Source organism: Numenius arquata, chromosome 5, assembly GCF_964106895.1.
Source record: "Numenius arquata chromosome 5, bNumArq3.hap1.1, whole genome shotgun sequence".
In the NCBI taxonomy this organism is placed as follows: Eukaryota; Metazoa; Chordata; class Aves; order Charadriiformes; family Scolopacidae; genus Numenius; species Numenius arquata.
The window spans coordinates 42,023,069-42,043,358 of record NC_133580.1 but is presented as its reverse complement, the minus strand read 5'-3'; positions in this window follow the sequence as shown (position 1 = coordinate 42,043,358).

Sequence of the window (20,290 nt, the reverse complement as noted above, 5' to 3'; positions counted from 1 at the left end):
AGAGGTGCAATGCTGACTGCACAGCTGCTACGTCAGCGTCTGCAAAGTAACAGTAATGCAATAAAATCCCAGTTACCAGGCCCAGAAAACAGATAATGCACAAATGAAAGGAAATAACTTAATTTCCGATAAAGTGCCAAAAACTTATAAACCTGAAGAGAGTTTGTCAATCCCAGGCTAATCTATGTGTTGTAGCTGTGAATGAGGACAGCCAGCCTTGTGACTTGGCCACCTATATCAAAATTAGTTGTTGCTATTAGTAAAAGGCTTTGGGAGGAACAGTGGAAGTTAAAAACTCTGATGTGTTCAAACTGTAAAAATACGGGCACCATTTTGCCACTGTTATGAACAGCCCATGATTGGTATTTTTTGTTCCTGTTATCTTTGAAATTTTCCTATACTTTATTGATGGAATGTTTTAACTGTATGTGTGTGTTTGAAGAAAAAGAAGGGTAAAAGATCACTAAACAAAGGTGAAATCAAGAAATTTTTTATTCTCAAAAAAATCCCGCTTAATCTCTCAGATTCCTTAGAGCCTTTTTATCCCAGGGTACGTATGTATGCTTTATGTTAAATTGGAGCCCAAATTTGAACTGCAATTCACTTCATATCCCTACTAAAAGGTACTTTATAAACTGACTCCTACAACTTTTTGTATGTCTTAAGAGCAAGTAAAAACACTGGTCTTAAATCACAAATGGAAGAAATGACGAGTTGAAATATAAGAGTGGCTTAGGAAAAAATCTATGGCTTGAAAAGATGACAACTAGAAATAATGAGGCTAGCTACTATTTCCCAGGAATCGTGTGATGAAAGGATCCTAAAGTTTGAACTGAATCTCTGCCTTCCACCTGAGAGCTGAAGCATTTTTTTTTCCCCTCTCTATTTCAATCCAATGATAAACAGGTTAATTTAAGCCATCATGAGAGCAGAGCAGGATCATTCACTCAGATAATTGTCTTGTTTGCTGCTGGCTGTTGCTTGTTAATGATCCTGGTGCCTCTTTACTGCAATCTGAGATCCTCCCCTATTTGTGGACACCACAGCAGTGATATCTGGAGAATTTTTGATGGGTTATCTGGAAGAAAGTAAAATGACCTATCCGTTACAGTTTACCTTGAGTTAAACACTAGCAGCAGGTTCGAATAATGAGAAGAAGCAGGCTTCTATCAAGCAAACCAAGCTGCATGCAGATCTTTGCAATAGGAGTTTCTACTGATGTCCTCAATGTAAATTGTAGGGTTGTTGTTGGGGTTAAATTACCATGGCTGGTTGTTTTCTTTCCTTTTTGTGTCCCCCTCAGATCTCTTTGTTACATACCTCATTAATCCACTTTTCCCACTAGCAACCCTCTCACCTGCATTATCTCCTGATTTAGTCTTCCTGCCAATCACTAGGGCTGGTACCAAATCTTTATTATGCAGCTCTTGCAGCTACAGCCCCTTGCCTTCCTTTCCCTGCTTCCCAGGCTTTGAAGCTCCGAAATGGAGAATGCCATTAAGTAGGGCAAGACAATAACAAAATAGCAAAGGCAATCATGTTGAAATCATGCCGTGCAGCAAGGTCACTTCAACCTCAGATACTTCTTTCTGATTTGTCTCCATCGCAGTTTTGTGCAACATAATGGGTATAGTTTCCATTTCTGCAGGTGCTTTGACATTGACTCAACATTTGCACTGACACAACATTTCAGATTAGATGTCCAGAAAAGTTTGTCAATATCTAGTATGACTCCTTTTCCAACCTGTGGTTGTAGTTCAAATGTTTGCCTGACTCAATGAAGGGAGGGGAAGAAAGTGATTATCAGCATCAAAGAAAGTTGTCCTATTTCTATTGCTCTGTGTAAGGAAGGCGACTTTCTTCTCCAGGACTACCTAAACTGTCAGCTGACAGGTAACAAAAACTTTAGTATCTTACTAACCACCAGAAGATAACAGAATAAAATCTGAGCCATCCACAGAAACAATCATAAATGATATAGGAACTGATAAAGAAGTACAAATGGTAGGCTGCCATTTTTGCAGGTGGTATGTTTTTATCTCAGATTTTTTTACTAAAAAAAAAAAAAAGAAAAATCACTCAGCTCTTATTGCTATGTCAAGTGATATGACACTTTAGTCTGGCTTACATAGTATCTGCAGTGATGGATCAAATCCATGGACCATTGCATTAGATGCCCTAAATTTTTATCTATCTCTTATTGGGATCTAGAATGGAAGCCTTTCTTTTGCGTGCTCTTATAAAGACCTTCTTTAGAACTCAAGAAATCTCATGTACACCAGACCCAAATTTGAAAGTTCTGTTAAAAATGAACCAGACACGTGGCTTTTCTGCTGAATGCCTTTAGCAATTTGTGAGCAGTAAGAAGTTGGTTTCATTTTCATTCTGAATTAATTTCAGCCCAGAGACCAAGGAATGAGCAGACATAAAGGCAGAAAAGTTACTTCTAGCTGAGAACTGGCATGTGTCTTTAGAATAATTCAGAGCTTCACTTTCATTTATTATTCTGTACTTGCTGCTCTGGGATCCGGGTTCCTAGCTACTGTCACTAGTAGTATGCTGATACTCAATCAGCTTCTTGAAACTGGAGGGTGAAGAACTCAGCAGGAGGAGGAGGATCCCTTTTTATTTCAACTACAGCTAATAATTCAATCTTGAAATAAATAGTGTTGAAATTCATTAGTGTTCTCAGCCCTGAAACTTCTCTTTAGCTATAAATACATTTTAAATATTCAAGAGAAAAATACTTCTGACCTGGACAAACAATATACTGATGAGAGATTCTTCTGTTTTTATATAAAAAACATATTTCAAGTGGTTAAATTACATGTGACACTTTTTCTTCAGTGAGTTAATTTTGTAACTTTAATTATTTGTTAGTGACATGAGTTTTATCTACAGTCTTGAAGCTATAAGTGTAAAAATTTGGAATGAATTGCAAATTAAAAGTACATGCTAACTGCCACATAATGATACTAATCTTTCTTGCATGAAAGTCTTACAGAGAAAAATGGCCAGAATAAGCATGCCAGAATGAGCAACAGACAAAATATTCAGTGACAATATTTTCATGAAAACATAGACTAGAAAAATATTCATCCAAGTTAAAGATGAGGCATAATGTCTTCCTTTATCAGTGACCTGAATGGCAGAACTATTTCTTAGTGGATGGCATGGCCTCGTTATAACGTGTTATGGAGCTTACTTACAGAAAAATTTCTATACACGCATATTACATAGCATTTAACATTTTGGAGAGGATTACTGATTGAAAGATTTCATTTTTAAGTTAGTGAAACCTAGAAGATAGAAGATGTTAATCTGCTACGTTTTCTGCTTTGAGAAGGTGATGCATGACAAACCTGCACAGCAGTCAGGAATGCAATTTTCCAAAGTTGGTAACCTTTCTAAAAACTTTGAAAGGAAAATGAAGCTTTATATGCTTTGTTGCTCTAAAATTATTGTATTCATAAGTTGGTGAAATAATAGGCAAATGTCCTTAAATGTCACCTGTAAACAAACTGAAACACATCTCCCCCAGTCAAAGCTGTAATTTGAATAAAAATCAGTTTATTGTTAACAGTTATGTGCAATGTTCATTACTGCTTAATTTATTCAGGTGAACACCAACAATATTTGAAACTGAAGATGCTCAAAAACTGAAAGACTTTACAAAATAGTAATTGAGAAAGAAAAGTTGCTTTACCAGCTCTGTATAGCAATGACACGGCCCTTCATGGTTACTTGTATATACTTAATCTTTATTCTTAATCTGAAACAGTTTACAATTATCAAAATCTCATTTCTTACATACTTTAATGAAAGCTCACAGTTTTCAAGCCAGGATAATAAAAGGCAGTTCAAACTAATTTTGTAAGAAATGGGTGTGAAATCCTATTGCTTAATTATAATGCACGTTCATTGACACAACAAAGTTTATAGGCAAAATAACAAGTAAGATGCAATAAGAAAATATAGAAGTGATAAAAAGAAGTTTCTTATAAATTTATTTTTTTTTCCCCAGCTTGCCTTTTCTTCATGTCACAATCATCACGAGCGTGCAACAGTAGTGAGCCATTGCCTCTTATTCTCCTTAGTTGTCTAGATGTATGCAGACCATACAATTTAAGTATTCTCTGTGTTTAGGATAGCTGCTTTTCATCCCCACTCTTGTGGGCTTGTTGTTGGATCTTACATCATATTTTTCCTTAACAATATGAAATATTAAAGGGATGAAAATAAAATAATAATTAAAAAAAAAGATGACTTTGAAGGTTTGGTTTTGATTATAACAGTGATTTGAGTTCTAAGTTCTATAAGTCAGAGTGGTTTATGCATTAATTATTTACTCACCACATATTATTCTTACTCCATGTTTTCACCTTCTTCTCTATTTCCTCAGGATTTCCCAAATATCCCTGGTTCTTTCAAGTCGCAAATAATTAGAGCAGGAAAGACCATTTATTTTGGTTACACATGTGTTCCCTCTTGGTACTAATTCCCATCTTAAAGATAACTTAGCAAAATATTAAAAGTTGCAAAACAGAAATGTGAGGGTTTAGACATATTTGATTGTTTTTGAATAAGCCTATATCACCATAGAACTAATATTTTTGTTTGTTTCTTTTAGCTAATACAAATATAACAGTTAACGTACTAAATTTCTTGTGGAAATATTAACAGAGAGTAACAAAACTGGAAAGTAGATTTTAACCAATACATCTTGAATTGCAGAATTTAGGTTGGTAGTAATTTTCACACGTAAATTTAAAAAAACCCCTAACTCTTAGTACATGCTGAAAGATATGATAATGTTATTCTACAGTTAAGTAATTTGTCTTGGTATTTATGCATAGTAGAAAAAAGTTAACAAGTCGTGCCTTATTTTCTTATAGGGTATGGCAAACCTCATTATAGTAATTTATTAGTTATTACATTTGTGGAAATTAGTCAATATATTTTCTTGGTGTACTTACTTGAAGGACAGAAATAAATGGTTCTACAGGAGACAGATGGCAAAATAATTGCATGCTGAATTTATTAATATTGAATAGAAAGAGGTACAACATCAACAGTTGTGAAAGCTGCTGTCATGGCCAGCCTTACCTTTGTTGTAACTCCCACACACAGCTTTGAAAATGTATCCCTCAACAGCTGCTTGCTTAAATGGTAGCTGTAGAGTGAATTCTAACTTCTTTGACTTTCTAAAAAAGGAGCCAGTCACTGTGTGGCTTATTAGCATAATTAGTTGTCATAAAGATGCAAGCCTAAAGATGTACTTGCTAATTAGCCATCTGAAATCTAATGTTTCTTCTCCTTCCCTTCCTTCTCTCCCTCACTCTTTCTGATTTTTTTTGGAGAGAGGTGAGGATTGCATCATTACTTCTAAAAATTATTGACTCCATTCTTCTTCCACCCTGAAGCATGAGACCCAGGAATTCAGATTTCACATACACAAAAGTTGTTCTTCTGTCTGTTGTTCTTTGTGGATTCTGTGGGAGGTGGAGTTTCTCAAGTTTTTCAATGGATCTTTTCACGCTATAGGGAAGACGGGAAAATGTCAATAAACGGTTAGAAGCCATATTCTCGTTTCCCCTTTATACACTACAGAAGCCTTTATCACAGTCAGATGAGTGCAATATCATATCTGTCATCTTGTGATAAAATCTGTAAAGATGCGCTTATGTGGTTATCAGTTTTGTACTGCATAAAGGAAACTTAAACCCAGTTAAGTGCTGAATTCCCAGTGAAATCAATAGGAATATCATATTTTAGGTGCCTACAAAAATTCTCTGGTACCTAAGTGAATCCAAATGTCACAAAATCTCTGGATTTTAAGGAATACTTTTGTATTTCTGCACAGAGGTGGGGAAAGTAGTCAAATGGTCAGGATAACCAACTTGAACAGGGATGTTCCTTTATAGGAGAGTGTTTTTATTGCTGCTGTCCTTTTCTCTTTCGGTCTTTTCTGCTATTACTTCAAAAACTCCATTACATACTGACATATTTTGTAGTGTAAACTCCCGAACACTGGCATCAAAACTTACATACATGGTGTAATGCTTCTTGTGATGAGCTTAAGGTTGTGGAATTCAAAATAAAGATTTTGAGTGCTACAGCAATCGGGAGTTCCAGATGTTTGTTTTATCTAGCTCTAGATGTGGGGGAAGGAACAAACTGTAACCAAATAATGCATATTTTTAGCTATCTGCTCCCAAGTGAGAGGCAATCGAGACTAAAAATGGTAAAAGAGTCTTCTGTTCAAGCAAGGTGTCTCACAAGGACAATCCCAAACTCCTGTTTATTAACTGTGGAGCTGGTAACGGAAAACATGAGATACCCTTTGCTCTGGATAATTTCGAATCTAACCTAAACTGCATATGTTTAGATTTTTCGTTGAAACTAACTACACTGTTTATTTTAAAAGTGGTAATCACCATCTTTTACATCACAACTTCACACAGAACTCATCTGGGAAACAGTAGAACTGGGTGTTTTACCATTTTTTACTGGAAGGTTTAATGCCACGTCTCCTAGGAAAGTATCCTAGTAGCCTGATGAAAAGTCAAGGTAGGTTCTGCTGGCCTCTGCAACTGTGTACATTTCATGAGACAGAAGCGAACAGAAAGGAAAGTAGTGGTAGGAAGGTCATGCTCCTTGTTCTTGCTTCCAGAATTGTTTTTGGATTTTATGGTTTAGGATCAAAGAGATGAAATTGTCCTCTGAATTGGAGCTAGGATCTGGGAGTCCTCAGCTCCAAGTGAGTGGACCTTAGGTCTTCTCCTTTGTACTGTCAGTGCTTTTGGTTCCATGAATATCTCTCTTGAACAGAAAGGTGGAAGCTAACACTGTCTGATTTGGCATATAAGCTGCTGATTAGGGCTCTTTTGCATGTTAAAAATTGGGACTCCTTGGAGGATTTGGCCATTGCACCTGTGTTCTATACGTTAAGGAGTTTGGCAAATTTTTCTGACTATTCAGACTACAGATGTTCTGATTGCATAAAGAAACAAAAATTACACACCCAGAACATTTTTGAGTTTAATAAGGAACCGTCTTGTAAATTAAAGCACCCCCAGACTAGGAGAAAAAAGCTGAGCAGGGGTTTGTCGATTCAGTTTGGGGTTTATCTAAGATAATATTTAATAATATTTTATAAATCCTGACTTGAATTTAAGTATGGTGTACCCTGGCACAATGCCAGTGAAGTTTGGCACCAGTCTTTCAGTTACGACCACCAAGATCCAAGGATGGATTTTCTGTGCAATACTTCATATGAAACTATTAAAGATGCAAGTGCTGCAGGGGGCCTTTCAACTGTTAACAGCTTGGAGCTTATGAACAGTAAGCAAGCAGTATGTTGGTAAAAAAATACAAATTTAAAAAAATAGCAAGTAGCTGTGTCTGCAGACTTGTGTAAGAAGGAAGAATATACCTGTCTATTGTGTCAAATTAAAACAGAGGCAGACGCATTTCTTCCAGCATGAAGCTTAGAAGTATTTTGCAGAGTATGATAAAGCTGGAAGTGAAACCTACAAGTACTACGGTCAGCATTAACATTTATTTAAAATTATTTACTTCTATCACTAAGGAACAGGAGACTAGTATCAGACTGAATTTGCTGTATGTCTGTTTTCATTCCCCAGAATGTTAAAAAGTTAAATGTAAAGAGCCCCACAAAGTCATATGCAACACAAGCATGTTAAAATTTGATGTTTGGTGCCTCTACAAAACAAGTAAAGCAGAGGTGGTTGAATTCATACATCACCCCAACTCCTGCACTTGCTGCTACTGTGAATTTTATTTTTATACTTGTTTAGAGCAGAAATGGTTAAGAGGATGTACAGTTTACATTTGAGACATACATTCATTTTAAAAAGGAAAAAAAACCACAAAAAAACCCCACCAATAAGAAAACCAAACAGCTTCGAGCCATAGCATTTATGCTGTACAACCTAAACAACATACAATATTTCCTTTGCCTATGCATAGTAAGAGATAGAGAATGAAGTTCCAATGCTAAAAGAAATTATGAAACTTTGATGAGGAGAGGTATATTCACCTAACAAAAGGGAAAATAAGATTTGAAAGGTAGGTATCACAGGAAATCAAGAAAACTCTACAAGGGAATTAGTAATTATGTGATTATATTTTTGCAGTTTTAGTCAAAAAGTTTAAGTGCATAGGAAATAGTATCAGCCAGAATAACCACGGTAATTGAATTACTTGTGTTTGTGCTTAAAGCAGAGCAAAATTTTACAAAATATTTTCTGAGGTGACAAAGAAACTGGTAAAAACCCCCAATTGGCAAACCCCCTCCCCAAACTGAAATGAGTTTGGATTTTTGTTGCATTATAAAATTTAGTAGTCATTACAGCATATATATGAATATGGCAGAAAGTTTCAATTAACATTTGCAGAGAGGTACATGTGCAAAGATGTATAGTACATATTCCACGTAATATATTTCTGAGAAAGGGTAAAGTACCGAACTAGCTTATTTTTTTTTATATAAACAACATTGCAGTGTGCATTAGTGAACAAAGGAACACCACTGCTCATGCCCCCAAGTTATTACATTATCAGCAGGAAAGTGGAGGTTTAAAATCGCTGACATACCTGATACTTCAAACTAGGAGCTAAGCCTGGAAGCTTAGCCTTTGTTCTATCAAACTGTATCACATCTCGTTTCTTCGTGTACTCACTCCAGGTCAGTTTTCAGGGTGCTACCTGCCTTGTTTTTCTACTTTCCAAGTAGCTTATGCTTTTAGGTCCATTAAGAGAAGAGTTGGCTTCTAGCTAACTAGTTTATTTGAAATAGTTATTAGCAATGAATGTGTATGAGTACATTTTAATTTTGTGATAATCTCTTTTCAAATTTAGTTGGCAAGTTAATATCTGAATTTGAACTGATAGAACACTGAGTTAGGTAATTTCAAGATTATAACTGGTACCAGCCATATTTAATAGAGTTGTAAAACTGGAAAATCTGATCACAAGTCTTGTATGGTAAGAATGCAATGAGATTTGCTTAAAAATCCTATAGTATTTTTTCAAAATGAAAAACAGAGTCGCTTTTCATCTATTCTGGGTTTTTTGTTCCTGCAGTTTAGATCTGAGCCATTAACATAAGCTCAGAGGCAATTCCAAGGTTTATTCTGTAATCATGAGAGAGAAGAGTTTGCATTAAAAAAAAAAAAAAAAAAAAAAAAAGAAAAAAGGAGTTTCTTAAGATGTTAGAAAAACACAGAAAACGACCAAGGGATGTAGCATTTTTGTTTCTCTATTTGTTTAATATTATCCATGTAGTTCTGCTTGAGTTCACTTCTCTGAAGTTAATACGAATCTTTCAATTGAAGTCTTTCAATAGAAATTTTACTGTGCTATGGTTTAGGCTCTGAGAGCCCTATTTATAAAAGCATTTTGTTACCTAAAGATCTAGATAAAGCACTAACGCAGGTTTTTTTGAAAACCCTAATACACTGATTTAAAAATGTGTGCATATTTACTGTATGAAAACTTTATGCCACTGATGGTGTTTTGCATTGAGTTGCCATGATAATCAGCTGTAGAAAGTCTGTGGAGAATAGAAGACAGCAAATCTTCTTGACTATGTAGGTCTCCCAAAGAAACATAATTAAAAGTGTAATTTGCCCCTTTGCATGAAATGATTTTTAACATGAATGCTTCGGTAAACAAATCTACCTATATAATTAAAGGAACACGCAAAATCTATTTAAAGCTCACAGAAGAAGAAATGATATAAGGCCAGCTTAGTGCTTCATCCTACAATCATTTTCATTGCCAATGAGACACAGGTGTATGCTACACAAATAAGAAAAAGATATGAGTGTGATGGATGTGATTATTATCCATCTCAAACATCCTTTTTATTCTTTTTTCCTCCCTGTTCTAATTAGGTAGTTTCCAGCTGCTCAACATTTGCTGTTGAGATGTGCCATTGGAGAATCACATCCCAAACAAAACACAACCATTCTGAAAGCAGCTTTCCCTTAAAATAGAAATGTTATGGTACACAGTTAAACAGATTTAGATAGATAAAAAAAACCACACCAGTACTGCAACAAAACCGGTAAGGAGAAAAATGCATTTAAAGTTAATAATGTAAAAATAGAATGAAAGCCATCTATGCAGCGGGAGGAGAAAGTAAGGTCTCTTGCCAAAAATAAATGACTTTTTATGTGAATGAAAATTACTCGTATAATTCTATAATGGTAAAATTTAAGTTTGTCATTAACATGGAAGAAGTTGCATCTTTCTGCAGATTAGCGGCGGTTGAACTTGACATCCCTGAAAACGGGCTGGGCTCTAAAAGAAGTCAAAGTGGAAAAATGGTAGTGAAGTGAAGCTTTACAAATTTAGGCTTGTCTGGTTTGCAGTTTGACGTGATTCTGTGCGGTGTAATGGACAGATGTTGCAACCCAGTCTCTAGGGTGGGGTGTGAAATGAAAAAAAAAAACAGAGGCAGTACATGTGGGCTAAAGAAATGCACTTACCTATAGAGCCAGAAATTGATTGTTCTTCTGATTAGTTAATGGGGAAGGTGGTTACAGGGAGTTCTTGATCAGAAGTGGATGATGTGGAGGATTTCTTCCTCCTCAGTCTTGGGTTCAGCTGTGGATTTATATGTATGTATTTTCTCACACAGTCTGTTTACTTGCTCTTTCTTCATTGGTCTGCAAATTCCACGCTACGTCTGAGTCTTACAGTCTATGGGATGTTTCATTTACAGCAGATTCCTGCTTTTTGTTCTCTCTGTTACTCTGGAAGTTAGCTTTTCACCACTACCAAGGTTGCATCCCTCCAGCAACAGCTAATGACCGTTACAGATTTGTGTTTGTATCCCCAGGGCCTCTGTTATCATCCTGTGCTTGTACTGTTGGGGTCTCCTGTTAAGGTCACGTTTTATTTTCTCAAGTGGCCAAGCTGTAATTTCCTGATAAAGTAACAAGAGTTTTATCAGCACAACCTGTTCACACACACACATTCCTGTCCCAGAGTTACTGAGCAGTTGACTCTACAAAGTTAGGCTAGATGCTATTAGTTCTGGAAGCATTATATATATATATATATATGTATGTATTTATATATAAAGCTTCCAGAACCACTTGTTAACCATGGCAGGAACACTGGTACATAATCAAAGTTGTTTTGTAACACAAATAATGAATTGCTTTTGTTGTTTTGTTTGCTTAAAAAGTCTGGGAAAGGCATCATAGATGGTAAACCAATGTGTGACAATTTTATTCAGCTCCCTCGAACTTCTAAATTCATTTATGCATTTAAATATACGATGCAGTTTGAAGTACTTCTTTTTGGTGGCCTCCAGGGAGAAACATGAATAAGTAACATTATGAGCTTTCCTGCCACTGTCTAACTACCTGTACTGCCAGCCTGCCCCTGTATGCTGGCACCTGAGATGTGTGCATATGGGATACGTAGGTGGGATAGAAGGAGACCCTCCAGTAGCAGCCGACGGACTGCACAGGCTGCCTAGGGCCAGAGGGTTCACACAGGTGCTGGAGTAGTCCCTGATGGTCTCAGAACCTGCTAATTAGTGTTAGAGGCACCTGCTGCTTCTCCTCCCCATCACCTTTGCCCAATCAAGAAATTAAGGTTTTTTTCCCAGGGCACAACATGTGCTTTGTTCCCTCCCTGATGTCTTTCCAAAGGATTAACAAGATTTCAAGTGTTACTCCTCAAGTTTTTTACAGCTGTATAAGTTCTGAGGACAAAGCAGGATTTTACTGTTTTGCTGACAACAGGTAAATATTATACATAGACTTGCAACTTTAAAAGTAATCTGTAAGTGCTGAACATTTCTTAACTTACTTATGAATAAAATCCTCTCAGTGTTTCAGCTATATGCTTCAAGAAGCTGATATAAATGTTGAAATATCTGTCTGCTTTCTGTAATTAGACAGAAAGTGTGTAAAAACCTGAAGCTTTATTGCTAAGGGAGACATACACAGAAAGTTAAAGTATACAGTCTGAGCACTCAAAAAAATGTAAAGAAAATCTTCAGAGTTATTGCTGCTGTTGGAAAAAGGTTTCAGAATGCAGGGGTCACTTGTGACCAAATATTTTTAGCTCTTTAAAGTTGTTTTCATTGCTAATCATTACAGATTGTTTTGACATTTGCTAGGTAAACTCTTTATTTTTTTCCTCTTAATACTGGATGGTTTTTTAAGTGCTAGGTTTAAAAATTTTGCCTGCTTCTTGTAGTGTCTTATTTAATAACAAGCTGCCTCTTTCTTCATAGACTTGATTTGTCATATAAACTGTAACTGTTAGTTCAGTATTTTTTGTTCTTAAGATATTTGCATTAAGGAAGGGGTATAATTGGTCAATTAAAATGCTGTAACTTCTGACAAAATTATAAAGCAAACTTCAAGGGCAATAAATTGCTATAGAGGACTTAAGAAAACAAAAGAAAACTTCTTTTTAATTTCCCAGTTTTCTCCTATTTACAGTTTGAGGGGTAAAAAAAATAAATGGCTGAGCCTACAGCCCATTAAAATAGTTTGGAAGAATTGTTCAGATGTGAATATATCCTTTCTGTTATGTGTCTGAAATTCCAAATGCCTATCGGATGCCAGCAAGAAATGGGAACAATTTAGGGTAGGGTTTTCAGATGTTACTGTGCCTACACTTAATGCATATATGCTCAAATTGGACAGAAGTGTTCTAGAGTGTAAGATCCTTCCCCTTTCTCCTTGCTATAGATTCACATGTCCTCCAACTCAACGTTTTGTTGTGGCCAAACGGTAATATTTTTTTTTTCTCTCCTTCCTTGCCTAAAAGCTCACATTTATCTACCCTCTCAACTTCTCCTATTTCATACTCTCTTAAGGGAATGTGTGTTTGCTCCTAGCCAAGCTTGAGGATTAAAAAAACCCACATATTCAAACAAATGTTAGCTTTAGAAATATTTACATCAGACTAGGTGATGGCAGATATTAAGCTGGTCTAACGTCCTGGGGAGTCACATACAATAGCTGCCTTAAACGGCCACACGTTTGATTAATGTTTTCAAAATCCCACATTCTTGGGGGATGCACGGCTTGTTCCATATAATGACAGAAACAAAGCAGATTGTGGAAAAACAGTGACAGAAATTCAGAAGTTTCGGCATTTAGAGAAAATCATGACTAGTGATTTTTATTTTAATTGATTTTTCATCTAAAGACGATCTATGCAACAATGCACTATAATTTCTTTTTTTCTTTTTTTTTTTAAAATTGCTTTCCATATCTTCAGTGATAACAAGAGTAAGCAGTCAGAAACCACAAACCGTGGTATCATTTTGTGTCTAAATGATACTGAGATACTTGGGTATTTTGGTTTATTTAAACATTTGGGCTTCACATTTAGGCAGAAAAAAAGGAACGTGTGGTGACCACCATCTGAACAGGTTGTAATTATACAATAATGTGTGGGGAATATATGAGTAAGGTCCCCTCTTTTTCCAGTATTTGCTTGTTTCCAATACTGTCAAGCCTTGCATTTCACTAATGAGAGAGGGTGCACGTATGTGTTTTTTAGTTTGTTTTTAACTGCAATTCTGGTCATATATGAGTGCTTCTTGAGGAGGAGCACTTGTGCAGGAGTACAGAACAGTACTTTGGCAGGGCTTAGTGGAATTTACTGCCGGGCTCAGAAGCACTATGAGTATAACACTGTTTCCATAGTTGTTTCTTATCTTCACAGAGTTTAGATTTATTTAAAAGGGATAAATCCCAAAGAAGGGATAAATCCTGCTAATGCTGTAATAGGCCTATCACAGAAACAAACGCTAATCCTACTTGAACTACTACTATGTTTTTAGGAAGCCAGTCACTGTATCCAACAGAAATTGTTTAAAAGATGAAGTACATTTACTGTTTTCATTTTGCTTAGTTTATTTGTAATGGTGAAGGCTGAGAACTTGTACCTTTCCTGTTCTATGAATAACTACATTTCTGTCTCTTTTTAATCAGTTATGGGATAATTTAGTTTTCCATTATTAATTATCCTTCTTTTTAATGGTTCTTTCCAGTTCGTCTGTAACTCCTGCTGTTAGTACCTTTTTATGTATTATATTTTCCCACGTCCTATTCTGAAAATACTCTTAATTAGTGCTCCACATCTGACCAGATTCCCATCAAAAACTGCAAAACTAGTTCATTACGTAGCTTTCACGAATATTTTTTTTTTAACGTTTGGATTTTTTTTTTAAGACCTGGGAACCTATTTAGGTGTGCTTTTTCTTATACATTTGAAGATACATCAGACTTTAAGAAAATTCTGCATTCTTATGGATTTTCATTCATTAACTAGAGAGAACAAATTCATTAGTGTAATAATATGACAAATGTTGAACTATTCTGCAGAATTCCTTGCAGTTTAATTAAATATGAATAATTTAGTGGTCTTTTAATTAAACTTTCATGCAGCAGTTCATGAGCAGTTTGGTTTTAACCCTAATATGTAACTCTAATTAAAACAAAATTTTGCAAAATTTATTGCAACAGAGGTCTAATTTTTAAATACAGACTATCTGCAATTTAAATGTCAAAATACCATAGAGTCTTAAGACCAGCAAGAGTAAGTTTATGTGTCATTTGTTAAAGAAAATATCTTTATTCTTTACTGTGAATATCTTTCACAAATATCCTAAAATTACTATTTCTTTTCTCATTGTTTTAGGACGATCAACACCTTTTTCACTTTCTTGCGAACAGCTGAATATAACCAAGAATTTTTATCACACTATATTATTTTTATGGCATTCTTATAATGAGATACATAAATGGTGTATGCATTTTCTCTGTTTATGTAAGGCACCATACTTGTCTCTGCTAACACCTAACTCAAGCAAACAGTTATCTGTATCTTGAAGACTAAAATTGGCTAATTCTTGTATGTTCTAATTACATGAATGTTTTAAGATTTAATTATTTTTGGAAACCCAATTTTAGTAAAGGAAGAAGCAGCTGTCATATTTATAGCTATGTACTAAATTTTCTAAAGGAGTGTTTGAACTGTGTTGCTTCCACAAGGTTCTTCATTCCTCAAGCTGCCTTATTTATTTATAATTTTTACAACAAGAGCATATAAGTTACAGGACTTAGTTGTGTAGAAATGCACAGTTTTACTTCTAAAAGTGTAGTTGAGGTAAATGGTTAAGAAGAATCTCAGTGCCAGAACTTTAAAACAGATTCATAAGAAGAATACGTTTATGAACTGAGTATGAAACGTTGTCCTCTTCACCCTGTCCTATTTTAGGGGGTCTTAGCTACTGCTAATGACACATTTATTTTCGTTTTGTGTCTTAGCTAGTAGACTAGGTTCTAGATGAAAATTCTTATTCTAAACCCAAAGCAACAAAATATTATTTTGCACTTTCTTTTTTGCTTCTATCCCTCAGAAAAAAAAAAAAAACAAACAACAAAACCAAAAACCCCAAACCAAACCAAAAAAACCAACCAACCAACCAAACAAAAAAACCCACAAAAAAAACCCCAAACACACCCCTGTGCATGTTCAGTGCAACACTAAAAACTGACACCCTGTGTCTTACAAAGACGGTTGCCGGTGCAGTTTAGCTGGGGAATAATGAAGTAAAAAGTAAGAACCTAAATTTATTTTTTTTTGCTTCTGTGCACATCACATTATTTCAAGTGTCTGAGTCTTACAAAGACGGTTGCCGGTGCAGTTTAGCTGGGGAATAATGAAGTAAAAAGTAAGAATCTAAATTTATTTTTTTTTTGCTTCTGTGCACATCACATTATTTCAAGTGTCTGAGTCATGGGCTGATTTTCTGAGTAAGTTATTGAATCACTCTTCAGTCATATCCTTGTTTTTCCCACAATGTGTTTCAGCCAGAATTGTGGAATCACCTCACACAGAGGTCTGCTTGATCTCTGTCAGCCTAACAATCTACGAAATTTTAGTCATTGACCTGAGCACAGTGGATATACTGACATAGAATGTTCAGAGAACATTGTATTTTTAATGCTTCTTTTTAGCTATATTTTTCCTGAATAACATGGTTTTTGCCTTTTCCTTCTTTTTTTTTTTTTTCTTCCTTTCCCTTCTTCCTCTGTTATTTCATGGTCTTTTGGGGCTCTGGAAAATTCTAAAATTGCAGAAAGAGATTTAATCATGTGTAGCCTGGATAAATCACTGAAATGTTTAGTGAAAGAAAATTTAAAGATCTGGCAAGTAGTTGTATTGCATTTATACACTTGCTATGTAAGACAATGTTCACATCTTCATTTTTAACAAAGATGAGAAAGTGATATTTAAATTCCAGATTTTCCTTAGTCTAAGGAATGCCATTATTACCTTGGCAAAAAAATTTTCATTTAAAGCCACACGTGCTTAGTCACTGCAGTGTCTAGAAGAAGTAAATCCAGACCTACGTGCTTTTAGTTAAAACTGAATGAAAACTCTGTCCTGTGTTCTGTTTGCTTGTTAAATATCAATAATTTGTATTACAGCTACCCTTCACCATCCTCCTTCCCCCAAGACCAGGACTTTAATATTTTGTGCCGGTCAGGACGTTGACGGTATGTTGTTAAACTTATGTGGTAAAGGAACTGTTGGTTGTGTTTAAAGGTTTGAGTTTACATTGTAAATATTACTGGGATAAGAAGCTCATAAGCAAGAAGCTGTAAAGCTGTAATTGCAAAATTGCTATACTGTAGCTCTTTTTTATATATTCCACAGTCGTCTCTTTGAGTTGTTTGGAAGTTATGCAAGTCAATGTAAAGGCATCATTTTGTGTTAAAGAACTGGCATGTCTTCATGGAAGTCTGGATGGCTTATTCAGTGTGTTCCCAAGCAGGGAGGAGGAGACTGATGAAGAGGTGGGGTGGAGGAGCAGGTTCAGTTTCTGGAACTGCTGTGTCCGAGTAGAGTATTAAGCATGCTTGTATGTGTGTGTGGTTGGTCTGAGGGAAGCACACCCCTTTCATACAATAATGAGGGTGAACCTCATTACCAGGAGTAATGGTAGCTCTGTGAGTGCAGGAGTGAAAGGGGGTTTGGATGCAGTCATCAGCCACAATCATGCGTATTTGCTTCCTGAGTACCATGAGCTAGTCTGGTTTGTGTTGATAATCAGTAATGGCGACTAAAAATATATATAATGTTCCTATTTTTGAAGTCTTTCAAATTTTGCTAAGGATGTACTAAGTTAAGTAGACAAGAGGCTTTTTGTTTGTTTGTTTGTTTGTTTCTAGCAGAAATTGAGTCTGTCCTTTATTTTTCAAATTTGGAGGGGGTTTTCAAATCCACATATACACATGGAACCCAAACCTGATTTGGCAGAAAGTGGGAGCAAACATTGATTTCTGTTGCTTAGTAATTTTGAGAAGATTAAGCTGTATATTTTAGTACAGTTTTGAACTTGTTGGCTTTTTATTTATTTCGGAAGGGCTAAGATAAATTTTTTCATTATTTTGTATAATGCCTTTGCTTAACTATTGCTATTTCTGAATTTAAAATGTAGAAAAATCTGAGATTTATTTTGCAGTCTGACTATAAATTAAATATTACTGGAAGTGTTAAATATTGACATGAAGAAACTGAAGTATATACATTTGCACATTACTCTTTGATACTCCAAAAAAAGTATTACTATTTGACACTGACATCTGACACTGGTTTTGAGAGGCCTATGACTAATACCTGGCTCTAATTTCACTCTTAAATGTAGTGTATATCTCCCAAGCTTTTTGATTTTGATGGGAGATGCTCAAGATTTACAGTCAGAAAGACTTCTGAATTCCACTCCAAGCTTTGGAGAACGTAGTTGGATGAATCTTGTGATACAGCATGAGCTCTCCTACAGCAATGGATATCTTAATAATTTTACCAGTTTCAATGGAATTACATCACTTGGGCAAAACTAGGTGATCAAAGGTTATTGACCTGTGTTTCTGGTCATATGTCAGTTGAATTTATTTTCACTTTTCAGTCTTTTAATATGGTATATTTACAAGTAAAGTATATTTATAACTTTGTCCAGTTATAAGGAAAATTAATGATAAAAAAAACAACTGGTATATTCACTAATGTTAGGTTGTTAACACTGAATCTCAGCAAACAGGGGAAAATTAACTAATGGGTTAATGAGCATGCAAAGTAGCTTTCAAAAGTAAAACACAACTGTAGTTTATTCTGGTGTCTCTATTATTAGGTATGAGTTTTTAAAATGTTGGTACAAACTGGATATTTAAAGAGTATGAAAATGATTTATGCTTCTAGATAGAATAATCAGACTATCAGGAGAGTTAGCCACTGGACACAATCTTTGCAAATAGAGACCTTATTTGGATGTTTGTGAGAAGGAGGCTGAATGATACTCAGGAGATTGCAATTTCAACAGCAATTTAAAGGTAAAAGTCTTCCTTTCACAAAAATTGTAGATGTGGTTTTGCTGAAAAACATTCAGTTTTATTTACTGAAAGACTACACAATCTGCTTCTAATTTATAAGGAGAATGCCAGGACTGAAATGTAAACTGTTCTCAAGGGTAATTCAAAAGATACTTGAGCATTTTGAAGAGTGTTCCTTTTTATTTTAAGCATGTTGTGTTCTTTTTGCGAGTGAGTCATACTTCTCTGCCTACAGTAAAAGAATTCTGCCTATAGAAGACAGTATCATAAAGTCGCTGATATCTTTTGGTACCTTAACAGATATTAAGACAATGACGGAATTACCCATATGGTACAAAAATAACAGGAAAGTATCCTTTGTCCTTTGACACATTTTTTTCCCCAAGACTTCTGAGAGAATGTGGTGGTGCTGACATTCTGCTAAGTTCACTTCTGGCGACAGTGCACTGACTGGAAAATTTTCAACATAATTAACTATCATACCCAAAAAGGAAGTATTGAGCAACTGACACCAGAGGAGGAAGAGCAACTGGAGTATGGAGGAAAGGGAGGGAATGCTGTCACTGTCTAACTCTTTCATAAATCTATAATTATAATCTGGGCAGCCAAGAAAGAAGAGATATCCAAGATGGAAGTAATGCCCATTTAAGAAATTCAAGTACCACTGACTTTAAGAAGTATTTAATGGAGCCAGATATTTGACATAAAACATTTAGTTATAGTCTCAGCAATAACAGCAAAATAACCTTCTCCCCTCTCTCAAACCTAGTCTGAGCTTTCATTACAGAAATCCTCCCTTGAGAACGCTTTCTTGAACTACCATTTCATGGAACTTGTGTAAAAAAATCTGCTTAAATAAAATACCGTAAGCAGTAGTAGAATAAAGATTTTGTCTGAAAAGCAATTTCCTTACAAGCTCTAATGTAAATAGCCTGCAAATTATGGGCTAATATAGATATCTTTTTACTTCGTTGGATTGACGCTTAACTTTTAGTTACTTTCTGGTCTAAAGCAAGCTTTACGCCCTTAACCAGAAGTTAGTGATGTCATTAAGAGAGGTTGTGACATATCCATCCTTGGAGATATTAAAAAAAGTACACCACTGTACAAAGTAGGATCTACCTGGCAGAGGCTAGGGTGGGAAACAAAGATCCCTAATAAACAGTGGCTCTGAATCTAAAATAATAGTGCTTTATGTGGTTTATGAGATTGATGTTATAGGTTGTTATTATTAGATGCTATTGTGGTGCTGTTTGTAAATTCTGCCTTGTCTCTTTGTCATGTTGTTGCATCTACCTCCCTCCTCTTGGATGCTGTTTAGCTTGCTGGGGCCTGCCAGGTCCTTGACCTCTTCCCAAGGGGTCCCTGGGCCAACTCCTGTGGTACTTGCCCTCTTCAGGAGTATGGATCTTGTCCTTATCTAGCACCTTAAGAGCAGCTGGGGAAAGGAGAGGGGAGCTACAATTTTCCTTGGTATTTCAGAGCTGTAGCCTTCAGATTTTTCTCTTTATAAATACAGAAGCTTCAAAATCTTTGGCTATTAGTAGTGGAGTAACACATTCATTCAGGGAAAACATAGAGGGTATGAGCACATGTGGCATTTTCTCCAGTAAGCCTCAGTTGAGTAAAGTAGGTTTTTCTGCGTTCCTTCGTTTTCATTAACTATAATAGCCTAAAACTCTCAGCGTTATACAACTTGGTTTTCATTGTATTTTTCCACTATGTTTCTGTTACTCTTTTTAAATAGTAAAAACCCTTAACCTTTAGCTGAGACCCTTGCTTTGTCAGACAGAAAGCAAAAATAAGATTAAAATATTCTTCAGCTATGCAGGAATACACGTCTTATTTACTGCAGTATTTCAACTGAACCCTGTCATTACATT